Source organism: Cydia amplana, chromosome 25, assembly GCF_948474715.1.
Source record: "Cydia amplana chromosome 25, ilCydAmpl1.1, whole genome shotgun sequence".
Lineage (NCBI taxonomy): Eukaryota > Metazoa > Arthropoda > Insecta > Lepidoptera > Tortricidae > Cydia > Cydia amplana.
Window position 1 is genome coordinate 4068670 of NC_086093.1, and position 26688 is coordinate 4095357.

The window sequence follows — 26688 nt, forward strand, 5'->3', positions numbered from 1 at the left end:
TAAGTTCGGAATCCTGCTGAATAAATAAGAAGACGGATTCGATACGTCATTGTTGGCGATCCAGGGTTGTCTCTGAAGCTACCTACTATAGTGCCACTATCCAGCCCTCAGATTTTACCGCACACTCCAGTACGGCTACCATCAGTTTGGCACTGACATAAACGCCGTCGAGAACGTAATTTACTTTCTATACATCTCGCTCGTACTCGCATATTAGTGCAAACGAGATGTATAGAATAGTTATTTTCGATACAAGTGCGAAAAAGAGGAAATTCGAAACGAGTGGCGATAAATTAAAACACGACCGAAGGGAGTGTTTTAAATCGACACGAGTTGCGAATTACCTATTCGCACGTGTATCGAACAACGTTTTACAGTACATATGGCACTTTAAAGTTTCGACATACGCACGAAAAGTGCTATTTTACGCACTAGTGCGGAAAAGTAGCCCCATATGTACTGTAAAGTAAATTACGTTCTCGATAGCATAAATGTCACTGTCAGTGACTCATGGTACGGGCTCAGTAGGTACGGATATGATGGTCGTTTTTGTCTATGTGACAGCGTGATAAAGCGGTATCCGTCACTTTTAGTTGCGCTCTGTTTTAAAGTGACGGATATTTTGTCATGTTGATAAAGCCATACATAATAGGGCAGGGCTTCCAACGGTGCGGACACTTATACAGTCGACGTCAAATATATGTTTACATTTTTCGCCTTATCTTATTACAAAGGAATAAGTGGTAAAAGTGTAAACATATTTTTGCCGTCGACTGTACATCTCGCGGCGAATGATGGTCCCTATGACATTTCCTTCTTTTGGTTGGGCTTAATTTAAAAAATAATTAAAGACATACCTGTGCATTTACCGTATTTTATAGGAAAAATTAAATTTCTATTCTATATCGCTATACGATAAGTAATTGCTTCTGTATTCTTTACATTAACTATGAACATTGTATTGAGAGATAAATAAACTAAACTATAGGAAAAGTTCTCAAAAATTTAAATTTATCAAACAGTGAATGAACAGTGATTCATCTTAATACCATTCCAATTAGCTGACCAAGGGCGGGTTTAAATTCAGCAAGCTGTACCCGCACCTTTTTCATTACTTACACAATTTGTTGCACAATGTTTAGATAAATACTTACCTAACACAGATTTAAACTTTCACGATTTTTACACATTATTAAATTGTACAACGGGACTTAATCGCGTATCTAAGTTTTAAGATTTACCTCCGACGTTTCGAGGACGGCGTTGTCCCCAGCCCATCGACACCCCATACTATGATAACTTAGGAACGTACTTGTTACCAACGTTGAGGCATAGTAAATAATCTTATCGAATTAAAATGACTGCTGTTGCATTTTGGTAACACATACCATACTTGCTTTCAAACATAGACGTATTATACCTACTTTTCTTTAGGTTGGTATGATCGGTAAAACGTCTACCGTCATTCTAAATTGTCGTGAAAGCGGTTATGTTACGTGTTTATTTTTGTGTTTAGACCAAATAACTTTAGCTTTTAGTTAAATGGGGGGCAAATCTTTAAGAAAATGTGAAGTTTGTGGGGTCAGGCGTGTAAGGAAACTTACTTCTGATATATTTTTAGCAAGATTTCCCCTTGATTCAAACAGGTCGGTAAACTGACGTTTTTGTGCGATATTTTCATTTTGAGTCGTTACCAGATACTAATTTAATTAGTTTGGAGTAGTTTTTATCGTTTACAATCCTTGATTAAAACGAAAACATTCTGTGAATAGATTCTTCTTGTAAAAAACTAGGTAACCTAAGACACGAATAGTGTGCGAACAACTTATCGATAATCCCTTTATTTCAGATATCGACTATGGGTAAAGGTAACAGGTAATGAGGATTTGGAATATTTACCTATACAAAGGCTGAATGAAACTCCAACCTCTGAATATCTACAAGTGAATGAGCCTGACAGCTTTTTCCCTTTGTGGGAAGTTGGAGTTCACAGCCTTCACAGGCAAGACTCAGTGTTTGCAGGAGTGCTCTAAAAGTAGATTGTAGCTTTAGTTACGTTCATAAGCGTATTGTAATATGCCTACGTAAATATAAAACTATTTGTATCTTATCTTTATTATGTAAAATAAAATTATTTTTATATTTTGCATTTATTTTATTAATCCACCTGATTTTCAATATTTACTTTTACAGTAGTACAGTACAACAGCACGTATCGCACATTTATCGATATCGATAAACAGTAGGTACCGGAAGTGTCGAGCCCTAGCGTTGTTTTTTTTGTGTTGGCAGTATTGACATGTATTTGGTGTGTTGGCACAATGTACGTTCTTAATTCGGTTTAAGGCTTGTTCGAGAGTGCCGACTCTTAAAACGTAGTGATTTAATACTCTTTGGTTGTCCCCGTGGTCTCAGAGAAGACTGGCTAGTGCGCAAAACGTTCAAGCGGATAAACAAGACCAAGTGGGGGTAGTTCGAAAAACTCGCGCGGTTAGAAGATGCTGATGTCAACTTAAGCCAGTCTTCTCCGAGACCACGGGGACAACGCCGTCCTCGAAACGTCGGAGGTAAATCTTAAAACTTAGATACGCGATTAATTAATATTACTTTATTGACAAAATCCCGCAAGAATCTATTGGAATCTGATTCCGGGAGTGTTCTTGCATTTTTGTGACAACCCTAGAGGTAGCGATAGCAAACAGCCTCCACAATCGATAGCGGCAGACTCCGGGGCGCCAACTCCGGGGCTAACTGGGTTACCATAACTAACCGTAAATTGACCGATTTTTTTTTATCTTTTTTTCCGTCATATTTTGATAAAATTTGCTAGATATAGCTGGTCAAGCAAATCTTGTCAGTAAAAAAGGCGCGAAATTCTAATTTTCTATGGGACGATTCGTGCCTACATTTTTCAAATTACTTATATAATATTTCGGGGATCTCGGAAACGACTCTAACGATTTCGATGAAATTTGCTATATATGAGCGAAAAATATATCTAACTAGGTCTTATCACTGGGAAAACGCGCATTTTGAGTTTTTATATGTTTTCCGAGCAAAGCTCGGTCTCCCAGATATTTTTTCAACTGACGAAAATGTACGGTACTTTCGTAAAATTTATAATTGACCCATATTTGCTATGACTTATTTTTAAAAAGTGTTTTTCAATAAAGATACAGTACAAGATCATGTAGTATTTTTCTAATGCTGCAAAAACGACGTAGTTCCAAGTCACACAAACATAGATGTCGCTGCCTAAAAACTTCCATTCTACATTATATCCTCTCCCCTTATAATTAGGTTTATTTTCCAACAAACTCATTTACAAGCGTAAACTTGGCACTGCATGCTTCTCATTACACTGAGGCGTTAGAATTTCTACTTTATTCGTAGGAAATAAGTTATATATTTGAATTTTGGTAAAATTAACGAGTTTAACCATTTATTTGGCAGGTGTTTGTATAATGGATGTGTGAAGTTTGAATGAAACTCTCATGTTATGTTATGAGTAATCTTGCATTGCAATCTGAACTAATATGATGTCCAAGGCTCGTAAAAAAGCCCGTCATTTAATAAAGGGGTTGTCCAGAAATGATGTGATCATATTTTTAATTTTTTGAGTAATATTGTTGTCCTTTGTAAAGACGCGTGCAATTTATGAATGGTTTTACTTACTTTACTTTATGTAGTTAAAGTAACCATAATGCTTTCAAGTATGATTCGTATTTGGTGCCAATGTCGTTAGCATGTGCACAAGAAAGTTTGCTGCATAAGTACCTGAAACAAGATAATATAATTATTATTTATTTATAATAAAATACTCGACAAAAATACATATATGGTGTGCGTGCGGTAATATGCGTGTGCCGCACAGTGCCGCACGCTAGTGGAATTCCGCCTTTATAGTACTAACACTTTGAATTAGTGATTATAATATTCTCTTTGGTAAAACGTCAATCTTATATCTATGATCATATTGAAAAAGGAATGTCATGTTTCTTCATGCATGAGACAAGTATAGTGTTAGATCTTCAGTCCCGTTCCTTGTATTGATTCAGCCTATATCCATCTAAATGCCGACGGCACGACGGCAGACTGCATTTTAAAACGGTACCAATTCTATTTTGCGAGCTACTAGTTTTTACCTGGAGCCCGATTCGGATTTTACAACATATTACGATTTGATACGACCCTGGAGATCGCTTGCGTTTCGCTTGCTTTCTTATTTGCCATATGAAGGAAAAATAGGCATGCAACACGAAATCTTAGGCAAAACGGCTAAAGTAATGTAACTAATAATGTATGTATCTGGCATTAGAAAATAACCTATTTAAAAAAATACTATTTTCTATGTAGTTATGAAAATTACTTAAAATTAGTACAATTGGGTACTTTCCTCTCTACTTAAAATAAATTATTTCGCACCGTGCACGAAATAAAGCACCAGATAATTCTTAGAAAAACACAGATAGAAGTTATTTTTAAACACAATTTATATTAAATAAATCAGATAGAAATATAAAAAGTAGGCGAGTTGACCGTGATGTCACTATACACACGTTTAAATTGTATAAATTCCATATTGGCAAATCGTTTTGACAGTTCTAAAAAAGAAGCTGCAGATTTGACTAGTAGGAAAGTACCCAATCACAATTTAAACCAGGAGCTTACAATTCTACTATTTGGTATGGTTTTGATACGACTTTGCCTTGCCTATCGTCTTCACCTCACGCACGACTCACTTCATTTCACATGAACCAGTGTCAGCGATCTTTAAGATATCAAAACAACAAGTTGTTAAATCCGAATCGTGCTCTAGTTACTCCTACCACAAACAAACCGGTTTGCAGAACGATACAAAGAGCCACCGGACACCGTAATCCGACGCGCGCGCCGAGGCTGCGGCAGCGATGCGCGCGCGCGGGTTATGCGACCACAGATCATATCATGGTAAGGAGTGTAATTTTATTTAAAGTGTATCCCCTACACTTTTTTTTTAATTTGTTAATTTATATGTTATTTCTAATCAGAATTCCGAGCTCTTTCTATCCCAATAGGAGAAAAAAGTGTCCCAAGGTTTTTTCCCATTCCGTTACCATTCTTTCATAGACTTTGTATGGCGGTTTCGGAATGGAAAGTTCGAAAAATGTATGGAAATCTTGGGACACTTTTTTCTCCTATTAGGATCAAAAGAGCTCATGATTCTGAGTAGAAATAACATAAAAAATCCCAATTTTGAAAAAAAAAGTGTGGGGGACAACTTTAAATAAAATGGCCCATGGATATAAGATTTTCAATAGATGCGCTATACGCGCCCGTGAAGGACAGGACATACACTATACGACGCAATAAAAAATGCTTTATTTACATTCCTGACAACATACCAAAAACAACCTACGTAATTTGGTCGGGTTCATTATTCACCAGTCTTCACCAAATTTAAATTATTTTTAGCCGTAACATTAACGATTGGATTCTACTTATACAGTATAAAATGCCGCAGTCGGCCCCAGTTGCGTGCAAAAACTAATCCAAATAACTTCACAAACTATCTATCTGATTGTGAAAAATATCCGCAACTCCGCCGTTAATATTAAATGCGACCTTCCAACGTCAAAGTAACAAACTTGTGCAACAACAAAACTCGAGAAATGCCGCAACGGGTAAGAGTTTTACCAAGATGGTGGCGAGCGGGTTTAACTCTTGTGCTTCAAATTATGCAAGACTTTTTTTGCGTCTTTGGCTTAAATGCAATGAGCTTTTATTTATGTAGACGTGTGACGTTCATAGTTGACAAAACTAAAATTTGATCCAACAATTGTGACAACTTGACACGTTAGCGTCACCCATACGACTAACTCAATATAGGTTCCGTAACCTATATTTAATGGCTCACGATCGTGCGCCTGGTACCATATCTACCTCATTTTACTAGATGCGTAGATGTCGGTATATTCTCGCTTCCATACTATATTTATACGCTTTTGACTCAATAACTTTGTAATTAAGTCTTCTAAACTACCTATAGCAGGTGTTTTTTAACCCTTAGCTAAAAGTTTGGGAGGTGAAATACCTATTACCTAAGTTATGGGTCATACTGAGCAACTTCTACTATGGGACCAAATCCGAACCTACCTATACCATACCTAGTGCTATATTTCTTATACCATTGTTATCAGTCGTTCCTTTAATGCTCCTTTAACAGTGAAATCATAGTCTTCTGATAATAAAATGAAGTTCAAAAGTGGGAACGCTTTTTGTGTGTTGTTGGCTTTTGTTTTGCACACTTCAAGTACTTATCTTAGAGCCACTTGCACCATTCCACTAACCCGAGGTCAAACGGGTAAACCTGGAGTTACCATGGTTACCAGTACAATTTGACACTGGGTTAACGGTTTAACAGCTTGACCCCGGGCTAGTGGGCCTTAGTGTACCTAAGCGTGATTGCTGTAGATATGTGTGTCACGGAGACAAATACATAGAAGGCGGAGGAGGCTATAGTAAGTTCAATGTAATGTATTATTGTATCACAATAATTTAAGGATTTATTATGCTAACTGAACAATCGTCGAAACGTATCAAATCAACCGTTGCATGTCAGAAATAACCAATTACGGTATCTAAGCAACAGTTTGGCCGATACCGTGATATAATGAGGTTGGGCGTAAACAAGGTTACGTGTAGAGACAATGTCACCGTTTGTAGAGTCAGACCAAGAAAAGTCTGCAGCGGGTTTGACAGCCCTCGCAGTGCCAGTGTTATTTTAAACGTCAAACTTCTATTAAATTATGACGTGAAAATAACACTTGCACTGCGTGGGCTATCAAATCCGCTGCAGACTTTTCTTGGTCTGACTCTAACTAGACACTCGATTCCTTTATCAAGTACACAAAATATATAATCGACACCCTAAAAACCTTTAATAAGAATTAATAAAATCGCTTACTTGACTTACACCATGAAACCGTCAATCCCGGCGAAGACCTGGAAGCTTAAGGCAAGGCCACCCGTACTCGCTGCGGGGACCTGCCCCAACAAATCAGCAATATGCACCTACAACTAGACACATCACATATATCCTCTATCTGACAAAGAGCAACCGGCCGCCCGTATTTCTAGCGAGGACCGATTGACTCACACAAGTGATACAATATAAAAAAAAAAGCCTAGGTACTATGGTAGGATCCCAATAGATGTGGTATACGCGTGCGTCCGTGGGGGCAACACTCTAAAACATAGGCAATGCGACACTATATGATTGGTCGAATTTATTTGTTGCCCACCATAATCCATACTAATTTATAGTGGGGCATAAAAAAATGTGAGACTGTGACCAGGACAAACAATAATAGCGCTTTCGCTGCCACTCCTACTGAAAGATACATGACAATCCCGTTCGGTCATTTCTCCCCACCCCTCATGCCTGATCCAGTTAAAATACTAGATTCATGGTACTCGTATAGACGAAGCTTTTAGTACAGTCGCCACATGGGATTGTTACGCCATTTAGGGTCCTAGAAAAATTGGTTATTCCATACTTACGCTATGGCACAGAATAAATAATAGTACGAGGTACAGAAGACTCACTCTCTAACAAAACGCGTCTGTTACGATCAGCACAGATATGGCCGCTAGGTGGCGACAGCGCCACGCGCGGCTTATGGCTAGCCATCAAAATTGGTGTGGAACGAATGTAGGTACTTTTAGCTACCTGTAGCGAAGCGACGAAATCGCGGAGTGAGCCACGCCTGGCTATGGAACGTCAGATTTCTATTTTTTTATGTTACCTATGTTATGTTTCTAGTTCGTCCAACAAATAGATCCCTCCAAGCTTCTTATAACAGTTATAACTGTAACTAACATATCAGTTATTGACAGCCGTTTCAAGTTAACGGGTTCGTTAAAAGTTGTCCAAAGTTTGAACAACCTACATCCCGAATCCTGACGTAAGTGTACGAACTCCACGAAGTTTGCGATGAAAAACCGGTTAAGTGCGAGTCGGACTTGCGTTCCAAGGGTTCCGTACTTTACCCAATTTTTAATAATGTATTTTTAGGGTTCCGTACCTCAAAAGGAAAAAACGGAACCTAATAGGATCACTCGTGTGTCTGTCTGTCCGTCCGTCTGTCACAGCCTATTTTCTCCGAAACTACTTGACCAATTAAGTTGAAATTTGGCACACATATGTAAGTTTGTGACCCAAAGATGGACGTATAACGTAAATAAGTAAATTAATTTTTCACCTCAGCAGCTCGAACAAGGGTACTTTGCTACTTAATATACTAATACTAACACTGCCATGTCTATACATTTTTGAAACTGCGGTTTATGTTAAGAATAACATGCATCAATTTTCAACGTTTAAAAGTGCTCGCAGATGCGACAAAATTTACATCCAAGACGTGAACTCTGCCTTGCTTGCTAGAGTCAGACCAAGAAAAGTCTGCAGCGGATTTGACAGCCCTCGCAGTGCCAGTGTTATTATAAACGTCAAACTTCTATGAAATTATGACGTGTAAATAACACTTTCACTGCGTGGGCTATCAAATCCGCTGCAGACTTTTCTTGGTCTGACTCTAAAAGTATTTTTGGGATGGCACCTAAAATATACAATAAGTTGCCAAGACATATAATAACAATAGATAATTTAATTGAATTTAAAAAATGCCTGTATGGATTTTTGGTACAAAAAGCATACTACTCGATAATGGAATATTTACTGGACACATTTTAATTTAGTTTATTGTTTTTTTTTAAGTATGTACACTCTTATTTTGCTTGACATTTAATATATTATTTTCGGTTGACATCATATTATAATTAGTGCATGGTCCATCTCTTCTGATTTTATATTTGTATGCCAAATGGCAAAACATAGTGGAACGTAAGCTATTGTATAAGATCTTTATTTAACCTATGTTTACAAATAAATAAATTATGATTTTGATTTTGATTTTAAAAACAGTGAGCAAAATCGCATTTTGCTCACTGAGTGAGACAAAATGAGCAAAATGCGATTTTGCTCACTGTTTTTAAGCAGCAAAGTACCCTTGTTAGAGATGCTGAGGTGAAAATTTAATTGTTGGCATATCTTAAGAAAACATGAGTGAATAGAAGTAAGTGATGAAGAAGGAATACATTTTTCGGGTTCTCTAATATGTTCTCACTGCTGAGGTGAAAAGTTTTGTGAACTACACGAGATCAAAGTTATTTACATCTCGTGCGCTTTTGAGTCCCTTACTACGCTCAAGATTCTAAATTAGATTCACTCGCTACGCTCGTGAATCTATTATAGAATCTTTCGCTTGCACGGGACTCAAAATAAGCACTCGAAGAAATATCAAACTTTGATCTCTTGTTGTACAAATAACTATTGACGACCGGTCTGGCCTAGTGGGTAGTGACCCTGCCTGTGAAGCCGCGGTCCTGGGTTCGAATCCCAGTAAGGGCATTTATTTGTGTGATGAGCACAGATATTTGTTCCTGAGTCATTGTTGTTTTCTATGTATTTAAGTATTTATATATTATATATATCGTTGTCTGAGTACCCACAACACAAGCTTTCTTGAGCTTACCGTGGGGCTTAGTCAATTTGTGTAAGAATGTCCTATAATATTTATATTTATTTATATTTATATTTATTTATATGGAGGCCATTTTTGGGGGTAAATGAGAAAATTAAAAAATAAAGTTTTTCAAACTATATCGTGTTACATTATATCAAATGAAAGATCTCATTGTAAGAATCTCAAATATTTTTTTAAAATAATTTTAGGATAAATAGTTTAGCGGTTATTCAAGAAAATAGGCAAAAAATGACCATTCCCCCTCCCTTATCTCCGAAACTTTTTTCAAAATTTTAGACCCAGTGGTCTAAAATTTTGAAAAAATACACAAAATAGCCTATCCCTAGCCTACCTATGACAGGAAAACCTATTAGAAATGTGCAGTCAAGCGTGAGTCTGACTTAATGTACGGAACCCTTGGAACGCGAGTCCGACTCGCACTTGGCCGGTTTTTTTATGTGGAACGTGAATGAAATGTCTTTAAAAAACCCTGTCTTTTGTAAGGGTCGGATCAAAAACTAAGTAATTAAGTCCGGCTGACGCTTGTAAATTCGTACGTAAGTGTGACAGGGAGGCATCACGTCGAACGTGGTTCGCGGTAGGCCCTCTGTCATCTATCGGTATATGTCCTATTAGGGTTCCGTTTTTTTCTTTTAAGGTACGGAACCCTAAAAAACGTTGTCAACTTTAGTACTGAGATATGTTTCATGGAGCATAAGGACCATTCTCTGATAGAAAGCCACATATATGTATATGTTTGACAATTGTTTGTATCTTTGGATCTAACTGACTCATCAACGCAGAGCCGAACTTACAAAAGCTAGATTAGTTAGATTACATTTATATGGGGCATTATCTATGAAAAGGGACCTTATTGTCGATGGCGCTTACGCCACACAGCGTCGCGCGACACTGTATTTATATCGGAGCATCGTTAATAATGGCGTAAGCGCCATCGACAATAATCCCCCTTTTCGTAGATTACGTCACATATTGTGTACATGAAATAAGAAGCGATTTTGAGAAATTCAACCAGAAGGGAGACCAAAAGGGAGCGAAAGTTTGTATGTGGTACAAAGTTTTATTATAATATTTATAATCTAAGAACTTGAAACTTCTTATTATGAGGGACTTAAAACTTCGTATAGATTTTTCAAGTGAAAACTTCTTTAGCGGCGCTGTGCACTTTTTTTTTGAGGTGGGGAAAAAAATGTTAAACTCGCGACAGGTCACGTGACCTACAGATTCGACAGATTGAAAATTCGTAAGACGGACACGTGACCTGATCGAAAAACTGTTACAATGTCATTGAGTTTTCACTTCTGCCGGCACTCCCGGAGTGCAACCCGTTGTTTTGTTTATATATTATTATATACTATATTTACTCTTTGGAAAGTAAATTAGAAAACAGCGGTTTAAGCGTGAAGAGGTAGCAGAGAGACAGACAGACAAGCAGAGTTACTTTGTCTAAACATTGTTACTGATATTATGATATCATCATCAGTTATTAAAAGTAAAACATAGTCCCCGCCGCGTCTGTCTCTTTGTGTGTATGTATGTTCGCGATAAACTCAAAAACTACTCAACGGATTTTTATGCGGTTTTCACCTATCAATAGACTCTAGTCTAGAGGAAGCTTTAGGTATACTTTGTTAAGGTTTTGTGTAACCGTGCCACAGAATAAATAATAGTATTAGGTACAGAAGACTCACTCTCTAACAAAATGCGTCTGTTACGATCAGCACAGATATGGCCGCTAGGTGGCGACAGCGCCACGCGCGGCTTATGGCTAGCCACCAAAATTGGTGTGGAACGGATGTACTTTTAGCTACCTGTAGCAAAGCGACGAAATCGCGGAGTGAGCCACGCCTGTCCATGCAATACTGGGGCGGGTCGCTAGTATAGTACATATACCAACCTATAAAGTATTTCACGCATCATATGATATTGCCTGGCAAGGCTTCGGGATTACGCCTACGTCCGTCCTACGGCTTCGCTCGCTGTATCGAGTGTCGTGACCCAGTGGAAGTGGGGTCGCGGGTTCGAACCGGGCTGGGGAGGGGAGTAATATAAAGGGTAGCATGTGGTTACAAATGGTTCAGCATGACTTTGGATATCTAAGCGTTGGCTCAAAAAATACGTTGGCATTTTTAGGGTTCCGTAGCCAAATGGCAAAAAACGGAACCCTTATAGATTCGTCATGTCTGTCTGTCTGTCTGTCTGTCCGTCTGTCTGTCCGTCCGTATGTCACAGCCACTTTTCTCAGAAACTATAAGAACTATACTGTTGAAACTTGGTAAGTAGATGTATTCTGTGAACCGCATTAAGATTTTCACACAAAAATAGAAAAAAACAATAAATTTTTGGGGTTCCCCATACTTCGAACTGAAACTCAAAATTTTTTTTTTCATCAAACCCATACGTGTGGGGTATCTATGGATAGGTCTTCAAAAATGATATTGAGGTTTCTAATATCATTTTTTTCTAAACTGAATAGTTTGCGCGAGAGACACTTACAAAGTGGTAAAATGTGTGTCCCCCCCCTGTAACTTCTAAAATAAGAGAATGATAAATAAAAAAAAAATATATGATGTACATTACCATGTAAACTTCCACCGAAAATTGGTTTGAACGAGATCTAGTAAGTAGTTTTTTTTTAATACGTCATAAATCGCCTAAATACGGAACCCTTCATGGGCGAGTCCGACTCGCACTTGGCATATGTTGGTAATCTTAACACATTCAGTGCCAGCGCGAGCTTCGCGCTACAAGCGTAGCCGATAACACGGGAAAAACCGTATGTAGAGAAAAGCGCCTACAAAAAGTGAACCCGCCGAGCGGGTCGCTGGCAGTAAATGTGTGAATTGTTTGACATGATGCCAACGGCAGCTTTCTATCACCGCACCGCTCGCCATCGGCAGGGTGTTCATCCACACACCCTAGAACCTAAATGGTCGCGTACTGTGCGGTTTAAGAGGAATTTCCTCCCGCGGACGCTCCGGCTGTGGAATGAGCTCCCTTCCGAGGTTTTCCCGAGGGTCTACAGTATGGGGTTCTTCAAAAAAGGAGTGTACAGGTTTTTAAAAAGGTCGGCAACGCGCATGTAACACCTCTGGAGTTGCAGGCGTCCATAGGCTACGGTGACTGCTTACCATCAGGCGGCCCGTATGCTTGTTTGCCACCGATGTGGTATAAAAAAAAAGCGTTTTTGTATCAAAGCCATAGGAATATTTTGAAGGTAATTACGTTTTATTTTAGTTATCATTTTTAATGTCATTTTGTAAAAGACTTATTTGTAAGAAACATATTCATAAACCTTAGTGCGTCATGCTTGCACTCATGTAGTTCCGCTTATGTGCGAGCAGATACACTAAATACAATAGAACCAGCTTAAGAAAATTCTGAAAGGACTCGCCAAAATGAGGCTTTAAGTGGGAAAGCGCGATAAACATGTTGCAGGTACCGTACCGGCAGTGTAAAATTAGTAGGTAATGAAAAGTAAATAAAACTAAATACCTGTACATAAACACAATATCACGCAAAACACAGAAGACAAACAACATATAGAATAGAAATAGAATAGTATAGTTTTTATTCGTAAACACACAGACAACACATAATTACACAAAAATAACATAGTGAAAAAAAATTTGTCACGACATGGCCCCGTCTCAGCATGTCGCTGAATGTAATATAATACATAAAAACATATAATACAAAAAATTCTGCCCTCTTCCTCCGTGATCTTAATTAATGATGAAAGAACACACAACATTACAGCACGCACACATACGCAGCATATGTACAAGTATGTGTTAAGTAGCCGTAGCGCGTAGCGTACACGCAGGCTCTACGACGTAACTCGTCGACTGCTACGACTATTATAGATAGTCACGTCACAGAATGTTCATTTCATTTGAATTGGGTACTTTCTCTACTTAAAATAATTATTTCACACGTGCAGGAAATAAAGCACTAGATAATTATTAGAAAAACATAGATAGCAGTTATTTTTAAATACAATTTCTATTTAATAAATCTGATTGAAATATAAAAAGTAGGCGAGTTGAACGTGACGTCACTACACACGTGTTCATATAAATTCGCCATATTAGCAAATCGTTTTGACAGTTCTAAACAAGTGCGAGTCGGACTCGCGCACGGAGGGTTCCGCACCATCAACAAAAAATAGAGCAAAACAAGCAAAAAAAAAACAAGCAAAAAAACGGTCACCCATCCAAGTACTGACCCCGCCCGACGTTGCTTAACTTTGGTCAAAAATCACGTTTGTTGTATGGGAGCCCCACTTAAATCTTTATTTTATTCTGCTTTTAGTATTTGTTGTTATAGCGGCAACAGAAATACATCATCTGTGAAAATTTCAACTGTCTAGCTATCACGGTTCGTAAGATACAGCCTGGTGACAGACGGACGGACGGACGGACGGACGGACGGACGGACGGACGGACGGACGGACGGACAGCGGAGTCTTAGTAATAGGGTCCCGTTTTTACCCTTTGGGTACGGAACCCTAAAAAGAAACTGATTTGACTAGTAGGAAAGTAGCCAATTGAAAACTTAAGACCTCGGCCGTCCAGTGGCGGGCCATTAGGGGAATTGTGTTTTCTAATACACCAATTAATTTCTGTGTAAATCCGTATATTAATATTGTTGTTGAACTTTTGGTCTTTGTCATAGTTTTATTTTGCTTATTTTTTGCTTTATCAACTAAACGGCAAATGGTCGCCACATTTTTCCGTTTAAGTTCAAAGTAACATATATATATTTTATTCAAGTAACATAATTATATCTATCTCTGATACAAGTTTTTGTTGCTAGCATTTATAATTCAAGGAAAAGAGAGCATTCGTAAACGTTTAATACGAATAATACTTACAAAAAAAACACCGAGCTAGACATGTATTTACTCTATAGGGAATATTACGCGAAACTCTGCGTAGGGGGCGCCACTTCCACAATCCGTCATCACAATCTAAGGCTCTACCGCAAACGAGAGAGTCGAAATTTTGTTATCTAACCTCTCTATCACTCTTGCATATTCGAGCGAGAATGAGAAACTTCATTTTTATTTTCGCGTTTCCCGGTAGGCCCTTTGTAAACAAACCGCCTTGATGTATCATATCAATGTCATATTTTACTGTCTGTGAAAGCTAGTCAAAAAACAGTATAAGTTACTCTATGGTTTACGATGGGTGCTAGTGCTGTACTCTGGCGGCAGAACATTGCAGTAATACTCCCTATTCACAAACTATAACGTTTACAGAGTAGACAGGACAATCTGTGCACCATACTCTATGGCGCTAGACCATAAACTTAACGGCTAGTGTTCATAATGGGGTGTCTAGAGGCTGCTAACAATTAATCTGTATTTGCCCACTGCTGGGCGTGGGCTTAGCGAGAAGTGTTTGTAATAGGTGTGTTTACGCACTAAAGTAAAGCTAGTCACACGCTGCGCGCGTTGTAGGTTCATAATATACAGGGTGTTTTAAATTCTTCCTTACTTTGTAATTTTACATGTAGGTTTAGGTATCTATTTTTCGTCGCGTGCTGAATCAATGTATAGTTAGCTGTCTGACTATACCATAGAGAAATATAAGTAAAGAAAGATTGGTAACTCCATACATCAGTTTTCTTACCAAAACACGAGTTATTTCGTAGTTGACATCTAACGTCAAGTAGTGGAACTATCAGTAACGCTACTTGACACCAGATGTCACAAGTATCACTACTGACGAAAAATGTACTACTAAAACAATTTAAAACTAATATTATAAGCAGAAGGAGTTGAAAATATACTTACGGTTAATATTAGCTACAAATTTTTGAGCATGAAAATGTTCGTTCTTTGCGACATCTATTGTCAATTAGAGTACTGATAAATTCCATTGTTATTTTGGCTAGGCCCCCTGAAATGCTAACGTTACAGCGTTTAAACTTGGCATCTATTTGCAACACTTAGTGTAAGGCCTGAGTGGACGCTCGAAGCGGCGCGTTCGGCGGGGCGTGCAGCGTGGCTGTGGGCTCACGCGTGATGTGAGCAGCGTGCACTAAGGCCGCTCCTATACGCTTGCATTTGTTTAACATGCACGCCGCACGCCCCGCCCCGCTGCACGCCCAACTCGAGCGTCCACTCAGGCCTTACACTTATGTTAGTAGCCGTAACTGACATATGCAGCCTAATTGCCCATTAAGGCCCGTCAAGGTGACTGCCGCACGCGCGCATGACTAATGAATGTAAGGACATTATCCTGCAGGGAAACTGCATACCGATGGACAGCGGCCAGATTCATGATTGAAAACAACGAAAGTCTGTATGGTACCTAGTTGATAGATTTTGACATGCATCTTAAATAAACTGCACTTTATTTAAGATGCATGTCAAAATCTATTTTTACTTTGAATTTTTGACACGTTTTAATAAAAGGCCGAATGCCATGATAAAGAACTAGAATTGCAAGGGCAGACTCCAACCAAAATCTTAAGAGATTAAGGTTTGCTTGATAGACAAAAACCGGACAAGTACGAGTCGGACTCGCCCACCAAGGGTTCCGTATTTTTTAGTTGTTGTTATAGCGGCAACAGAAATACATCATCTGTGAAAATTTCAACTGTTTCGCTATCACGGTTCATGAGATACATCCTGGTGACAGACAGACAGACGGACGGACAGACGGACAGAGGAGTCTTAGTAATAGGGTCCCGCTTTTACACCACGGAACCCTAAAAATAACGAAAACCTGTCTAATTTTCATTTATTAAAAAATGTAATCGTAGCGCGAAGGGTAATCGTCCCATAGAAAATTTGAATTTCGCGCCATTTGCTACTCACAAACTTGTTTGGACGGCTATATTTATTGTTCCTTTCTAACTTCCAGGCTTTACGCCGCCTTTTAAATAACTTAAGTTAGCCACTCAGATTCACAGATATAAATCAAACATAAGAGTTGATCATAAAACGCAGACCTGGCTCGTTTAAAATGCGTCTGCCGAAGAATCTAAGGTCTTATCTAACCCTCGACGAGATCTAGTCGCATAAGCGTTTTTAAAGAGCTTCTAAAGTGTCTTTGTTCGGTAAAAATATGAAATTCTCGAGGGCCTATTGGGAGATACGTCACGTTTGATGACGTCACAGTACTGTAAAGACGTAAGTCTTTTTTTAACCGACATTAAAATGTTGAATGTATTCCCTTATTTTTAAAACTAACACGGGACTTAAAAGTATGAGTGAAAATCGTGTTAGTTTAAATCAATATATTCCCTTATTTCTCGAAAACTGTTTTTTAAAGTTGTTTCTTTTTAGGGTTCCGTACCCAAAGGGTAAAACGGGACCCTCTATTACTAAGACTCCGCTGTCCGTCTGTCCGTTTTCTGTCTGTCTGACACCAGGCCGTAACTCATGAACCGTGATCATACCGCGTAACTCATAGGCTGTTGAAATTTTCACAGATGATGTATTTCTATTGCCGCTGTAACAAAAAATACTAAAAACAAAATAAAATAAATAATTTAGTGGGGCTCCATACAACAAACGTGATTTTTATGCCGTTTTTTTGCGTAATGACACTAATGACGGACGAACGGAACCCTTCGTGCGCGAGTCCTACTCGCACTTGTTTATTGAGATATCATTAATATTAACAAAACGTCATTCCTTGCTTAGAGTCCTTTTTCTTACACAGCAGATGCCCTTTTGTTTCAGCCAGTAACTAATAGGGTGTGAGATGCGTCAGGTTTTTGAAGAGCTCTCGTGTGGAGGGGCCTTAATAATGGCGAGGTGGCGGTTTCGGCGATAACTCAAATACTTCACTTAAGTTATGCGGGATCAGAGGGCCTACGGCAAATAACGAACGTTTCGTTATCTGTCTCTCTGTCGCTGATTATAGGAGCGATAGAGAGGCAAATAAAGAACAAAGTGGTTCGCAGTGGGCCCTCAGAGATGCGAGAGATATGAAGTTAAATTTTATTAAGACGGGGAGTAAAATGCTGATTTTCAAAAGGTATTTATTTGAGCCTGAAGTACAGTGCGACATAAAATAGTCACTACATAGTATAAAACAACGTCGCTTCCCGCTGTCTGCCTGTCTGTATGCTTAGATCTTTAAGAGCCAACAGGAGCTAAGATTTAAATATTTTAGGTAAATATACCCGTCTCGCTAACGGAAGCGGCTCCTAAAACTAGTGCGATAAGGACAAGGCGAAAAATCCTGCGTAAAAATCTCAAAAATCGAGGTTTCGTACTCGACTGTTTCCTCCTCCAAAACTTAACCAATCGTAACCAAATTTGGAAATCTAAATGATAATGACATTATCTGTGTCGAACCGTTTTGCTTTTTTGACTAATTGATATCAGTTTTGAATAGCACGCCTCTCATTACGGCATAGTCAATTAGGCCATTTTGGCCATTTTTGAAGGGCTCTAGCGCCTTAAAAAACAAAAATATCAAAAAAATCAAAACGGTCCGACACAGATATTGACAATATTAATCTGTGTTGAAAAAATCATTGCTCTACCTTCAAAACCCACGGAGGAAACAGTCGAGTACGTTTGTATGGAGAAATGACCACTCCTGTTGGCTCTTAAAACTACGCAACGGATTTTGATGCGGTTTTTTTTAATAGATAGACTGATTCAAGAGGAAGGTTTATGTATAATTTGTTAACCCGTGCGAAGCCAGGGCGGGTCGCTAGTAGTAGAAATAAAATGACGCTACTCTCGATAATCCAGCACCTAAAATTTTCTCTATATGTTGGATTGGTGAAACTGTAGGATAATATCATTTAAAAAATAAACAAGAGCCATTTAACAAATTATTTTCTTCACCGTGGAATTTCATTTTCTTGTGTCTTATCGTTAAGAATTTCATTAAGTTTCAAGTCACCATAAACGTCCATAGACTAAAGACTCATATTATGCATAGAAAAGTATTAGACGGGATACGAGGACATTTTAGTTTGCAGGTAATGCGCTACTACGAAATATATAGTCTCGATTGTAACTCACTCAAGCGCCCCATTTAACAAAATGAACCCACCTAGCGGGTTCTTGACAGTGAATTTGCTAAAACTAGTGTTAGAAACTACCTACTGAAGATTGTTTCTAGATTAGGTAATTAATACCTATTACATAATTTCACAATCTCTGTATCTATCTATCTATCTATCTAATACCTTTAAACGAGCAATTCTTGTTTATTTATATATATATATTTCGAGGATCTCGGAAACGGCTCTAACGATTTCGATGAAATTTACTATAGGGGGGTTTTCGGGGGCGAGAAATCGATCTAGCTAGGTCTTATCTCTGGGAAAACGCGCATTTTCTAGTTTTTATATGTTTTCCGAGCGAAGCTCGGTCACCCAGATATTACATATTTAATTACACAAACGGCAGCTAATAACAGTACCTACATAAATACATACATAAGTACATATAATCACGCCTATTTCCCGGAGGGGTAGGCAGAGACCACGGATTTCCACTTGCTATGATCCTGATATACCTCTTTCGCTTCCGTTACTTTCATATCATAACATTGACAGTAAATGACAGTAAACAAGTTTAAAACCCTTATGGACCTAACTAGATATTCTCGTGAGTACGAAAAGGAATCTCATTCGAGTACGGATCGAGAACCCATGTTATCTGAAGAAGGAAATTAAGGAAAGAATGTCTCCTGACTCACGCGAGTTTATTATTCGCTAACGGCTGTGAAAACAGTTAAAACTTTAATTTGGAAGCATGTCGACTTGACGTAAAAGGTATATAGGTACGTATGTAGTACCAGTTCTACTCTATTTTCAACTGCTAATATGTATGTGCCTAATACTAATAATAATTGAATTTTACACGTTTTCATAGGCGAATGCCATGAAATAAATCACACGGAAAATAGAGTATACAGTGTGGAAAGATAAGTCGGGCCCTGGAGGGAAACTACCTTAAATCCTTAAGCTGGCTCATTTTACTTAAAGGAGACATTCCTTTATTTTTAAAAAGAAACAAAACTGCATTCAAAGAGTTTCTAAAACTCGCTTGCCTCGCCCGGGACTCGAACCGACTAAAAATTCCAAAAAATAAAAACTCGCAATTTTATTCTACTAGTCGATACAGTGTTAATGATAACATTTCTCCAAGAAACATTAGGTCTTACACTCGTCTGTCGTACAAAAAATCCATAAAATATAATATTTAGTGCTCAAGATTTTTTTAGACAAGCCAAATTGAAGAAAAAAAGAAAAATACTTTGAATGCAGTTTTGTTTCTTTTTAAAAATAAAGGAATGTCTCCATTAAGTAAAATGAGCCAGCTCAAGGATTTAAGGTAATTTCCCTCCAGGGCCCGACTTATCATTCCACACTGTATATTTGCAAGGTCAGACTCCAATCAAAACCTTAATAGGTTAAAGTTGTCTCGAAAGAAAAAAAACACGAAAGTAAAACACAAAACATATGTAATAGTTATTTTCGATACAAGTGCGAAAAAGAGGAAATTCGAAGCGAGTGGCGATAAATTAAAACACGACCGAAGGGAGTGTTTTAAATCGACACGAGTTGCGAATTACCTATTCGCACGTGTATCGAACAACGTTTTACAGTACATATGGCACTTTAAAGTTTCGACATACGCACGAAATGTGCTATTTTACGCACTAGTGCGGAAAATTAGCCCCATATGTACTGTAAATTATATTATTGTATCCATATTTAAATAACTAGTGGCTTTGTGCGCTGTAGACCTCGCGAGCATAGCGTGAAACTCAACATATGTACATATAACTCCAACTGAAAATTTTCCAAAAACTGAATCGATGAAAAAAACTAATGAATTTATTTATTTAAGATTAAAACAAGTACGTAACAAATAATAACAAACCTAACAATAAAAAGTATAATAACTAAAATTAAAAACTAAGAACTATAAACTATAAATAAAAAAATTGCCCTAAATCGCCGCATATTGGCAGCGTGCCCAGAAAGCTGGCAGCATTTATAGTATAAAAAAGTTATATTTAATCATCGAACTTGTTCACAAAATTTCACGAGAATTGGTTGAGAATTGCGACCTGTAGAGGAGAACATCCGGCCATACGAAAGCATTTTTGCCCAAGCTGAAAGGGAGGTCGTATCATTTACGAATTGTCAGTCAACTAATATGAAAACGAAGAAATAGTTATGTGTTATGGAAAATTTCTTCACAATGATCTAAACTTCGATAGCTTTTAGTTAGGTAGGTAGTTCAATAATTTAGCCTGGGCTATTAAGTCTTAAGTTTCTCCCTTTAAGTATTTGACAAAATTCATATGCATTACTGGTAGCAAAAAGGTTATTCGTCATAAAATTTCAGAACCTCAAATTAATTTTCTCGGTATAGCATCGAGGGAAGTCGGGTTCCATTTTTTTAATAAATACGTGGCCGAAACGTAATTAGGTCAATCGACTTAAAAAGCGGATTTTTTGTCGTCGGCGATACTTTTTTCGCATTTGATTTTTTTTACCCCTGGGATCCCAGGGGACTAAATTCGCCAAACAAAAGACGACCTTGAATCTTTAAATTTAGAATTCATGTTTTCATTTCGGGAGCGGCCGTGGGCCTCAAGGGGTTAAATTTAAGTTAAGACACAATGACTACATAGTATAAAACAAAGTCGCTTCCCGCTGTCTGTCTGTCCCTATGTATGCTTAAATCTTTAAGACTACGCAACGGATTTTGATGCGGTTTTTTTAATAGATAGAATGATTCAAGAGGAAGGTTTATGTATGATTTGGTAACCCGTGCGAAGCCGGGGCGGGTCGCTATACGTTATAAACTTAATTAGGGGCGAATCAACTTATAGACCGACACTTTTCACGTCTATGGTGTTACCAAGAATGTCTCTGGTGTTACTAAGAAATCACGGAGTCAATTTAATATATCTCTTAATTTTAGGTCTATCAAAAAACAAATCGTTTGTTTTAAAGTGTAACATAAAATTATATGAAAATAATATACACGGTGGTTTGAGGGACGGATATGTAGGTATTACTGAACAACTTTTACTATGGAGTCAACCCCTAAAACGCAGTATGGCGTATAGTATGGCCAACATATTCACAAAGTTTCGTTAGACATAACAAAATCACTAAAGGCTTCATAGGCAGGGTCACTGACATTACGGACAAAGTCTAAATACCTACTCTATTACTGAAACTAAAAATACCCTATTGACGTAGGTATGTGTAATCCTCCCGATATATTTTTACGTACATAAACACATGCTACTTGTATGTGACACCTAACCACTTTAGGCGATAAACTCAGCCAGGATTCGAACTCGTGACCCCATAAATCGGACTCGCAATAAGCGCCCCCTCGTACGGGATTGTTACGGAAATTTATTCCTCGACGAGAATAGGACTTACGTAGAGGGGAAAATTGGAATTCTTGTCTCCTGTTAGGTCTTGCGATTTAGAATCGATGAATGAAATTACGCACAAAGGTAGAAAATAGTATGGGTAGGTAGCAAAATCACGCAATGTTGCAATTATTTGAAAACAGGACGGCAAAATACGTACCCTTAATTCACATTTGGTACATAACTTCGCCTTAACGAGTATTAAATTCAACTATAAATTGTACCGTTTAATTCATGGGCGTATTCAACATTTAGAATTTAGTATAAGTTTTAGTATAATTTTCATAATAAAAAATGATAAGGCGAAGTTTGGGATGGGTGCCGAAAAATATAATTGGGTTGGGCACCAGTGTGACCTAAACCTAAAAGCGTTTAATTATAATGCGAGTTTAACGGTCTATTTGCAGCATTAATTAAAAACCTGAGTGCGTCGGGTTACCGTCACTCGACCGACAGATGGCGTGCCAACCTGTCAGTCAGGCAGTGCTATTTCAATTGCTTATATAACAATGGCGAGGCTAAGCTAAGGGTTATATCTGACCGGGATGCCAAGGCGGCGCATCCAGTCGCCTTCCACCAACAATGCAACAGCTTTATCCCCTAAAATGTGTATTAAAATGTATTGATTTATCAACAGTCGGCCATCTTTAGTTTACTAATAATATCTGGCAGACCGAGCTTTGCTCGGAAAACGTATAAACTCAAAAATGCTAGTTTTCCCAGACATAGGTAAGACCTAGCTAGATCGAATTTTCGCCCCCATATAGCAAATTTCATCGAAATCGTCAGAACTGTTTCCGAGATACCTGAAATATATATAAAACACAACAAGAATTACCCTATGATAAATACAAAACTAAAGCCTACATTCTAACCATAAATGCAGCAGCTTGCTATCCATATTTTCACTGGTTTCCCCTCGAAGCAATGCTCTTGCAAGCAATGATAACACGCGAGGAATTGAACCCGCGCTATATATATATACGCGAGGCCGCCTGACACTGAGCAGGCTCGAATTGCACTCATATTAAATGCATTGAGTACTTCAGTTTAGTTCCAGTTATATTTATGGTACAAATTGCTCTCAATTTATTACATTTTGGTTTTGATATATGTAGGTACAGTCGCCATCAGATATATCGGAGCGGCCAAGGTGTTCACAATATCTGAACATGCACTCTAACGCCTTGACAATAGAGGCTTGTTTAGATATTTGTGAGCGCCTTGACCGCTCCGATACATCTGTTGGCGACTGTTCCTAAAACATTTTAGACCGATTTGAAGCTAACGTGGTCATTTACATTGTAAATACTAGGTGTTGAAAACGGGGTATTGACCATGTACATATATGTCGGCGGTCGTTCATAAAATCCGGCATATCATAAAATTCTTAGCCTGTTCCATTGATGTTACCAAAAGGCAACGTTGTTCAGCACGGGGTTGTCCAGGAGTAACGTGTGAAAATTACCTGTAACAAAACAATAGATGATTAGTGACGGCATAACATAAGCGTAGTGGCAGGGAGATGGGATAGTGCATTAGTTAGGCACTGGACCTCCCAACATCTTAGTTTAGGTACTAACCGTACTAACATAATTTAAGTCTATTTTTTGAAGTGAAAACTTCTTTAGCGGCGCTGTGCACTTTTTGAGGTGGGGAAAAAATGTTAAACTCGCGACAGAAGACGGTCACGTGACCGTAAGACGGACACGTGACCTGATCGAACAATGTCATTGAGTTTTTCTTTATTGATTTAAATGCCATCTAGTGTGTTTCGCTCTAACTGGTATTAATATAACTCGAGTACTAACAGTGATGTGCTTCGGGGTTTCAAGTAATGCGACGAAATAACGCTAGATGGCGTTAACCTCAATTATACAGACATTTTGCACTAGTCATTGAGTTTTCACTTCTGCCGGCACTCCCGGAGCGCAACCCGTTGTTACATTCAGTTCAGATGGCGACTATATTGCTGTTTATGTCACTGTCAATTCGCTTGATAATTGCGTTGATGTCGTTGCCGATTTCAGTCGCTGTCTAAGAACGTTAAATCATTCACTCATTTTATCAATGTATCGGATCCACCATCCGAATGTAAATTCACGACAGACAGAGACTGAAGTGGAGTCCAGACGAGACAATCTTTCGCCAATCTGATGAAATTGTCCGATCGAATCAGGCCGTGTGGACGCAAACGCCAATTTGATTCCCCGATCAAATCAGCAGGTGCGGACACAAAAATGCCAATTTTCGTAGTTAGTATCTATGGAATGCAAATTGGTGATTAAATTTGTGTACGTGTGGACGCTAGATGAGATTGGCGCCAATTATTTTCCTGATCAAATCGGTCGAATTGCCCAGCTCGTCTGGATACGGCTTAAGGGTCGGTCGCACAAAACCGTTCTACTTAGTGCCAGTTGCACCATCCGCACTTGACAGACTGATCAACGTCACCCGGCACGCCGCGGCGGTTTACTATGAAACTTTCCATACAATAAAATTTAACGAACTCTTTAACGATGACAAAAAGTTGGTGCAATCGACTCTTAGTTCTTCTGTCGTTCAAGCGTTTGCTAAATTTAATAGTAAAAGATGTTTCTAAATTCACTGCTGAGTGACATTTATCAGTCAGCTAAGTTTAAATAGTGGGTACAAGTACAACCTAAAAATATCCCCAACCCGAAAAACACGAGAATGAACAACTTTGCCAGCTTAACACGAAATTAATGGACAAGTTTTTCCATACACATTGACTTGGTTATATTATTATCGCGGGTGTATATGCCCCAGCGCGCGCGCTATCTTTCCAGTCATTGGGCCGAGTTTTACTGGCGAATGTTGCACCAGTATGTGCCATACATCGACGTAAATCAAGGCTTTAAAATCCTGCTAACATTATAAGCATTAAAGTTTCTGATACCCGTAAACTGGGGTTACTTTGACTCTCGTGGAAACCCAAAAGACCAAGGCCCTTTCTAGTCTATTTACATATACTTACATTATATTTTGTATACTGCGATTTCCACCCAATTTATCCACCAATCATTTTGCCTCAATAAAGAAAGTTTCTGTATAAAACACCTACACTAAAGAGGCAGAGGTCGGCAACCCTCGGTGTCATCAGGTGTCATTAATGTCACATTGTCTACAGTTTTCTTTTGTATTCCTTCGTTCACGTTGTATCTAAATAATGGTTGTTTGTTATACAACTTCACAGAAAAGGTTTCGAATGTCTGGTTCTTTGATATTTTAGTCTAATGTTATCTGGAATAAAGGTCTAAGATCATACCTAATTGTTTCTTGTGTCACAAGCACGTCACAAGCGTTGGTGGCTAAGCGTAGCGGTAAGAGCGTGCGTGCGACTTGCAATCCGGAGGTCGCGGGTTCGAACCCCGGCTCGTACCAATGAGTTTTTCGGAACTTACGTACTAAATATCATTTGATATTCACCAGTCGCTTTTCGGTGAAGGAAAACATTGTGAGGAAACCGGACTGATCCCAATACGGGCCTAGTTTACCCTCTGGGTTGGAAGGTCAGATGGCAGTCGCTTTCGTAAAAACTAGTGCCCACGCCAATTACTGGGATTAGTTGCCAAGCGGAACCCAGGCTCCCATGAGCTGTGGAAAAATGCCGGGACAACGCGAGGAAGATGATGATGACTGGTAATAAAAGACCCAAAAACTTTAATGTTTGTTTAGTCAGATAGCCCAGATAGGCAATTAGGCACCAACGGGATTTCTTGACTAGTTCAATTTTTGTCTAATCTAGACTAAAACAAATTAATCGGATTCCCCAGACGTTTCAGCATTTGGCAGATTCCTGGCAGTTAAATCCGCACATCCGCTCCAAATTCTGCAATTAACGTTATCGAGATACGGACGTCGCGTCGGACAGATGGACGGACAAACGTATTTTTAGCACATTGATGTAGGTATCTTGTAAATGTTGTAATAAATGATTTGTAGTGGGAAATCAGTGCGATATTATCAATCTATTCTTTAGTACGCTCTATGTCATAGATATGTAGTTGGTATATCTATAAGTGGCGGAGCGTTAGATACCCTATTTCCCCTGGTTTACCAACTTTACTTTTACAAAGCATGAAAAAATGTAAAGCAAAATTAGCTCGGGTTTCACAAAGTTTTTAACGCGTCGCCATAGGGCATGCAGTACCGGTCCCGGTACCAAGAATTTTATTTCCCGGTTCTGAACATGGCCGGAACCGGGATTCCCGGTTCTCAAGGCATCTTATGATTCTTTTTAGGAAATTGTTTGTTATAGCGTACAATCTTTATGAATTACTTATTTTCATATGAACAATTTTATAAGGATTAATAAACGACTTATTTTATATAAAAAAGCACTTTTAGCGTTCCCACCTATTTTACGAAATTAACCGGCACACTTTGCCTGCGCCAGGGTGTACGAGCAACACGGCCGTAGTCGATGCACTCAGCACTATGACGGCACGGGATTGAAGGGATACAGGAGTTAAAAAATTAACCCGTGAACGGAATATTTTCATATAAAACCAAACCTAGAAGAAGAATATTCGAATATAATAAATAAATAATATCCTAAGTTAAATTTGATCCACTTCCCGGTTTCCGATTGAGCTGAAATTTTGCATGCATGTATAAATCGGATGACAATGCAATATTATGGTACCATCGAGCTGATCTGATGATGGAGACAGGAGGTGGCCATA

At 38.5% G+C, this 26688-nt stretch overlaps 3 protein-coding genes across 3 annotated transcripts in view; all 3 read right to left on the minus strand.

The window, feature by feature from the left end:
- LOC134659705 (GILT-like protein 1) overlaps positions 1-15233 on the minus strand; it is a 171948-nt gene extending 156715 nt beyond the window's left edge. The window contains exon 1 of the mRNA XM_063515398.1: positions 15223-15233. The gene's annotated coding sequence lies outside the window, so the exon portion shown is untranslated. The remainder of the gene's footprint in view (positions 1-15222) is intronic.
- Positions 1-26688, minus strand: part of LOC134659712 (probable proline--tRNA ligase, mitochondrial) — a 239363-nt gene that overhangs the window by 107706 nt on the left and 104969 nt on the right. The window lies entirely within an intron of this gene.
- The window catches only part of LOC134659704 (RNA-binding protein Musashi homolog 2-like), a 157644-nt gene that overhangs the window by 56174 nt on the left and 74782 nt on the right, over positions 1-26688 (minus strand). The window lies entirely within an intron of this gene.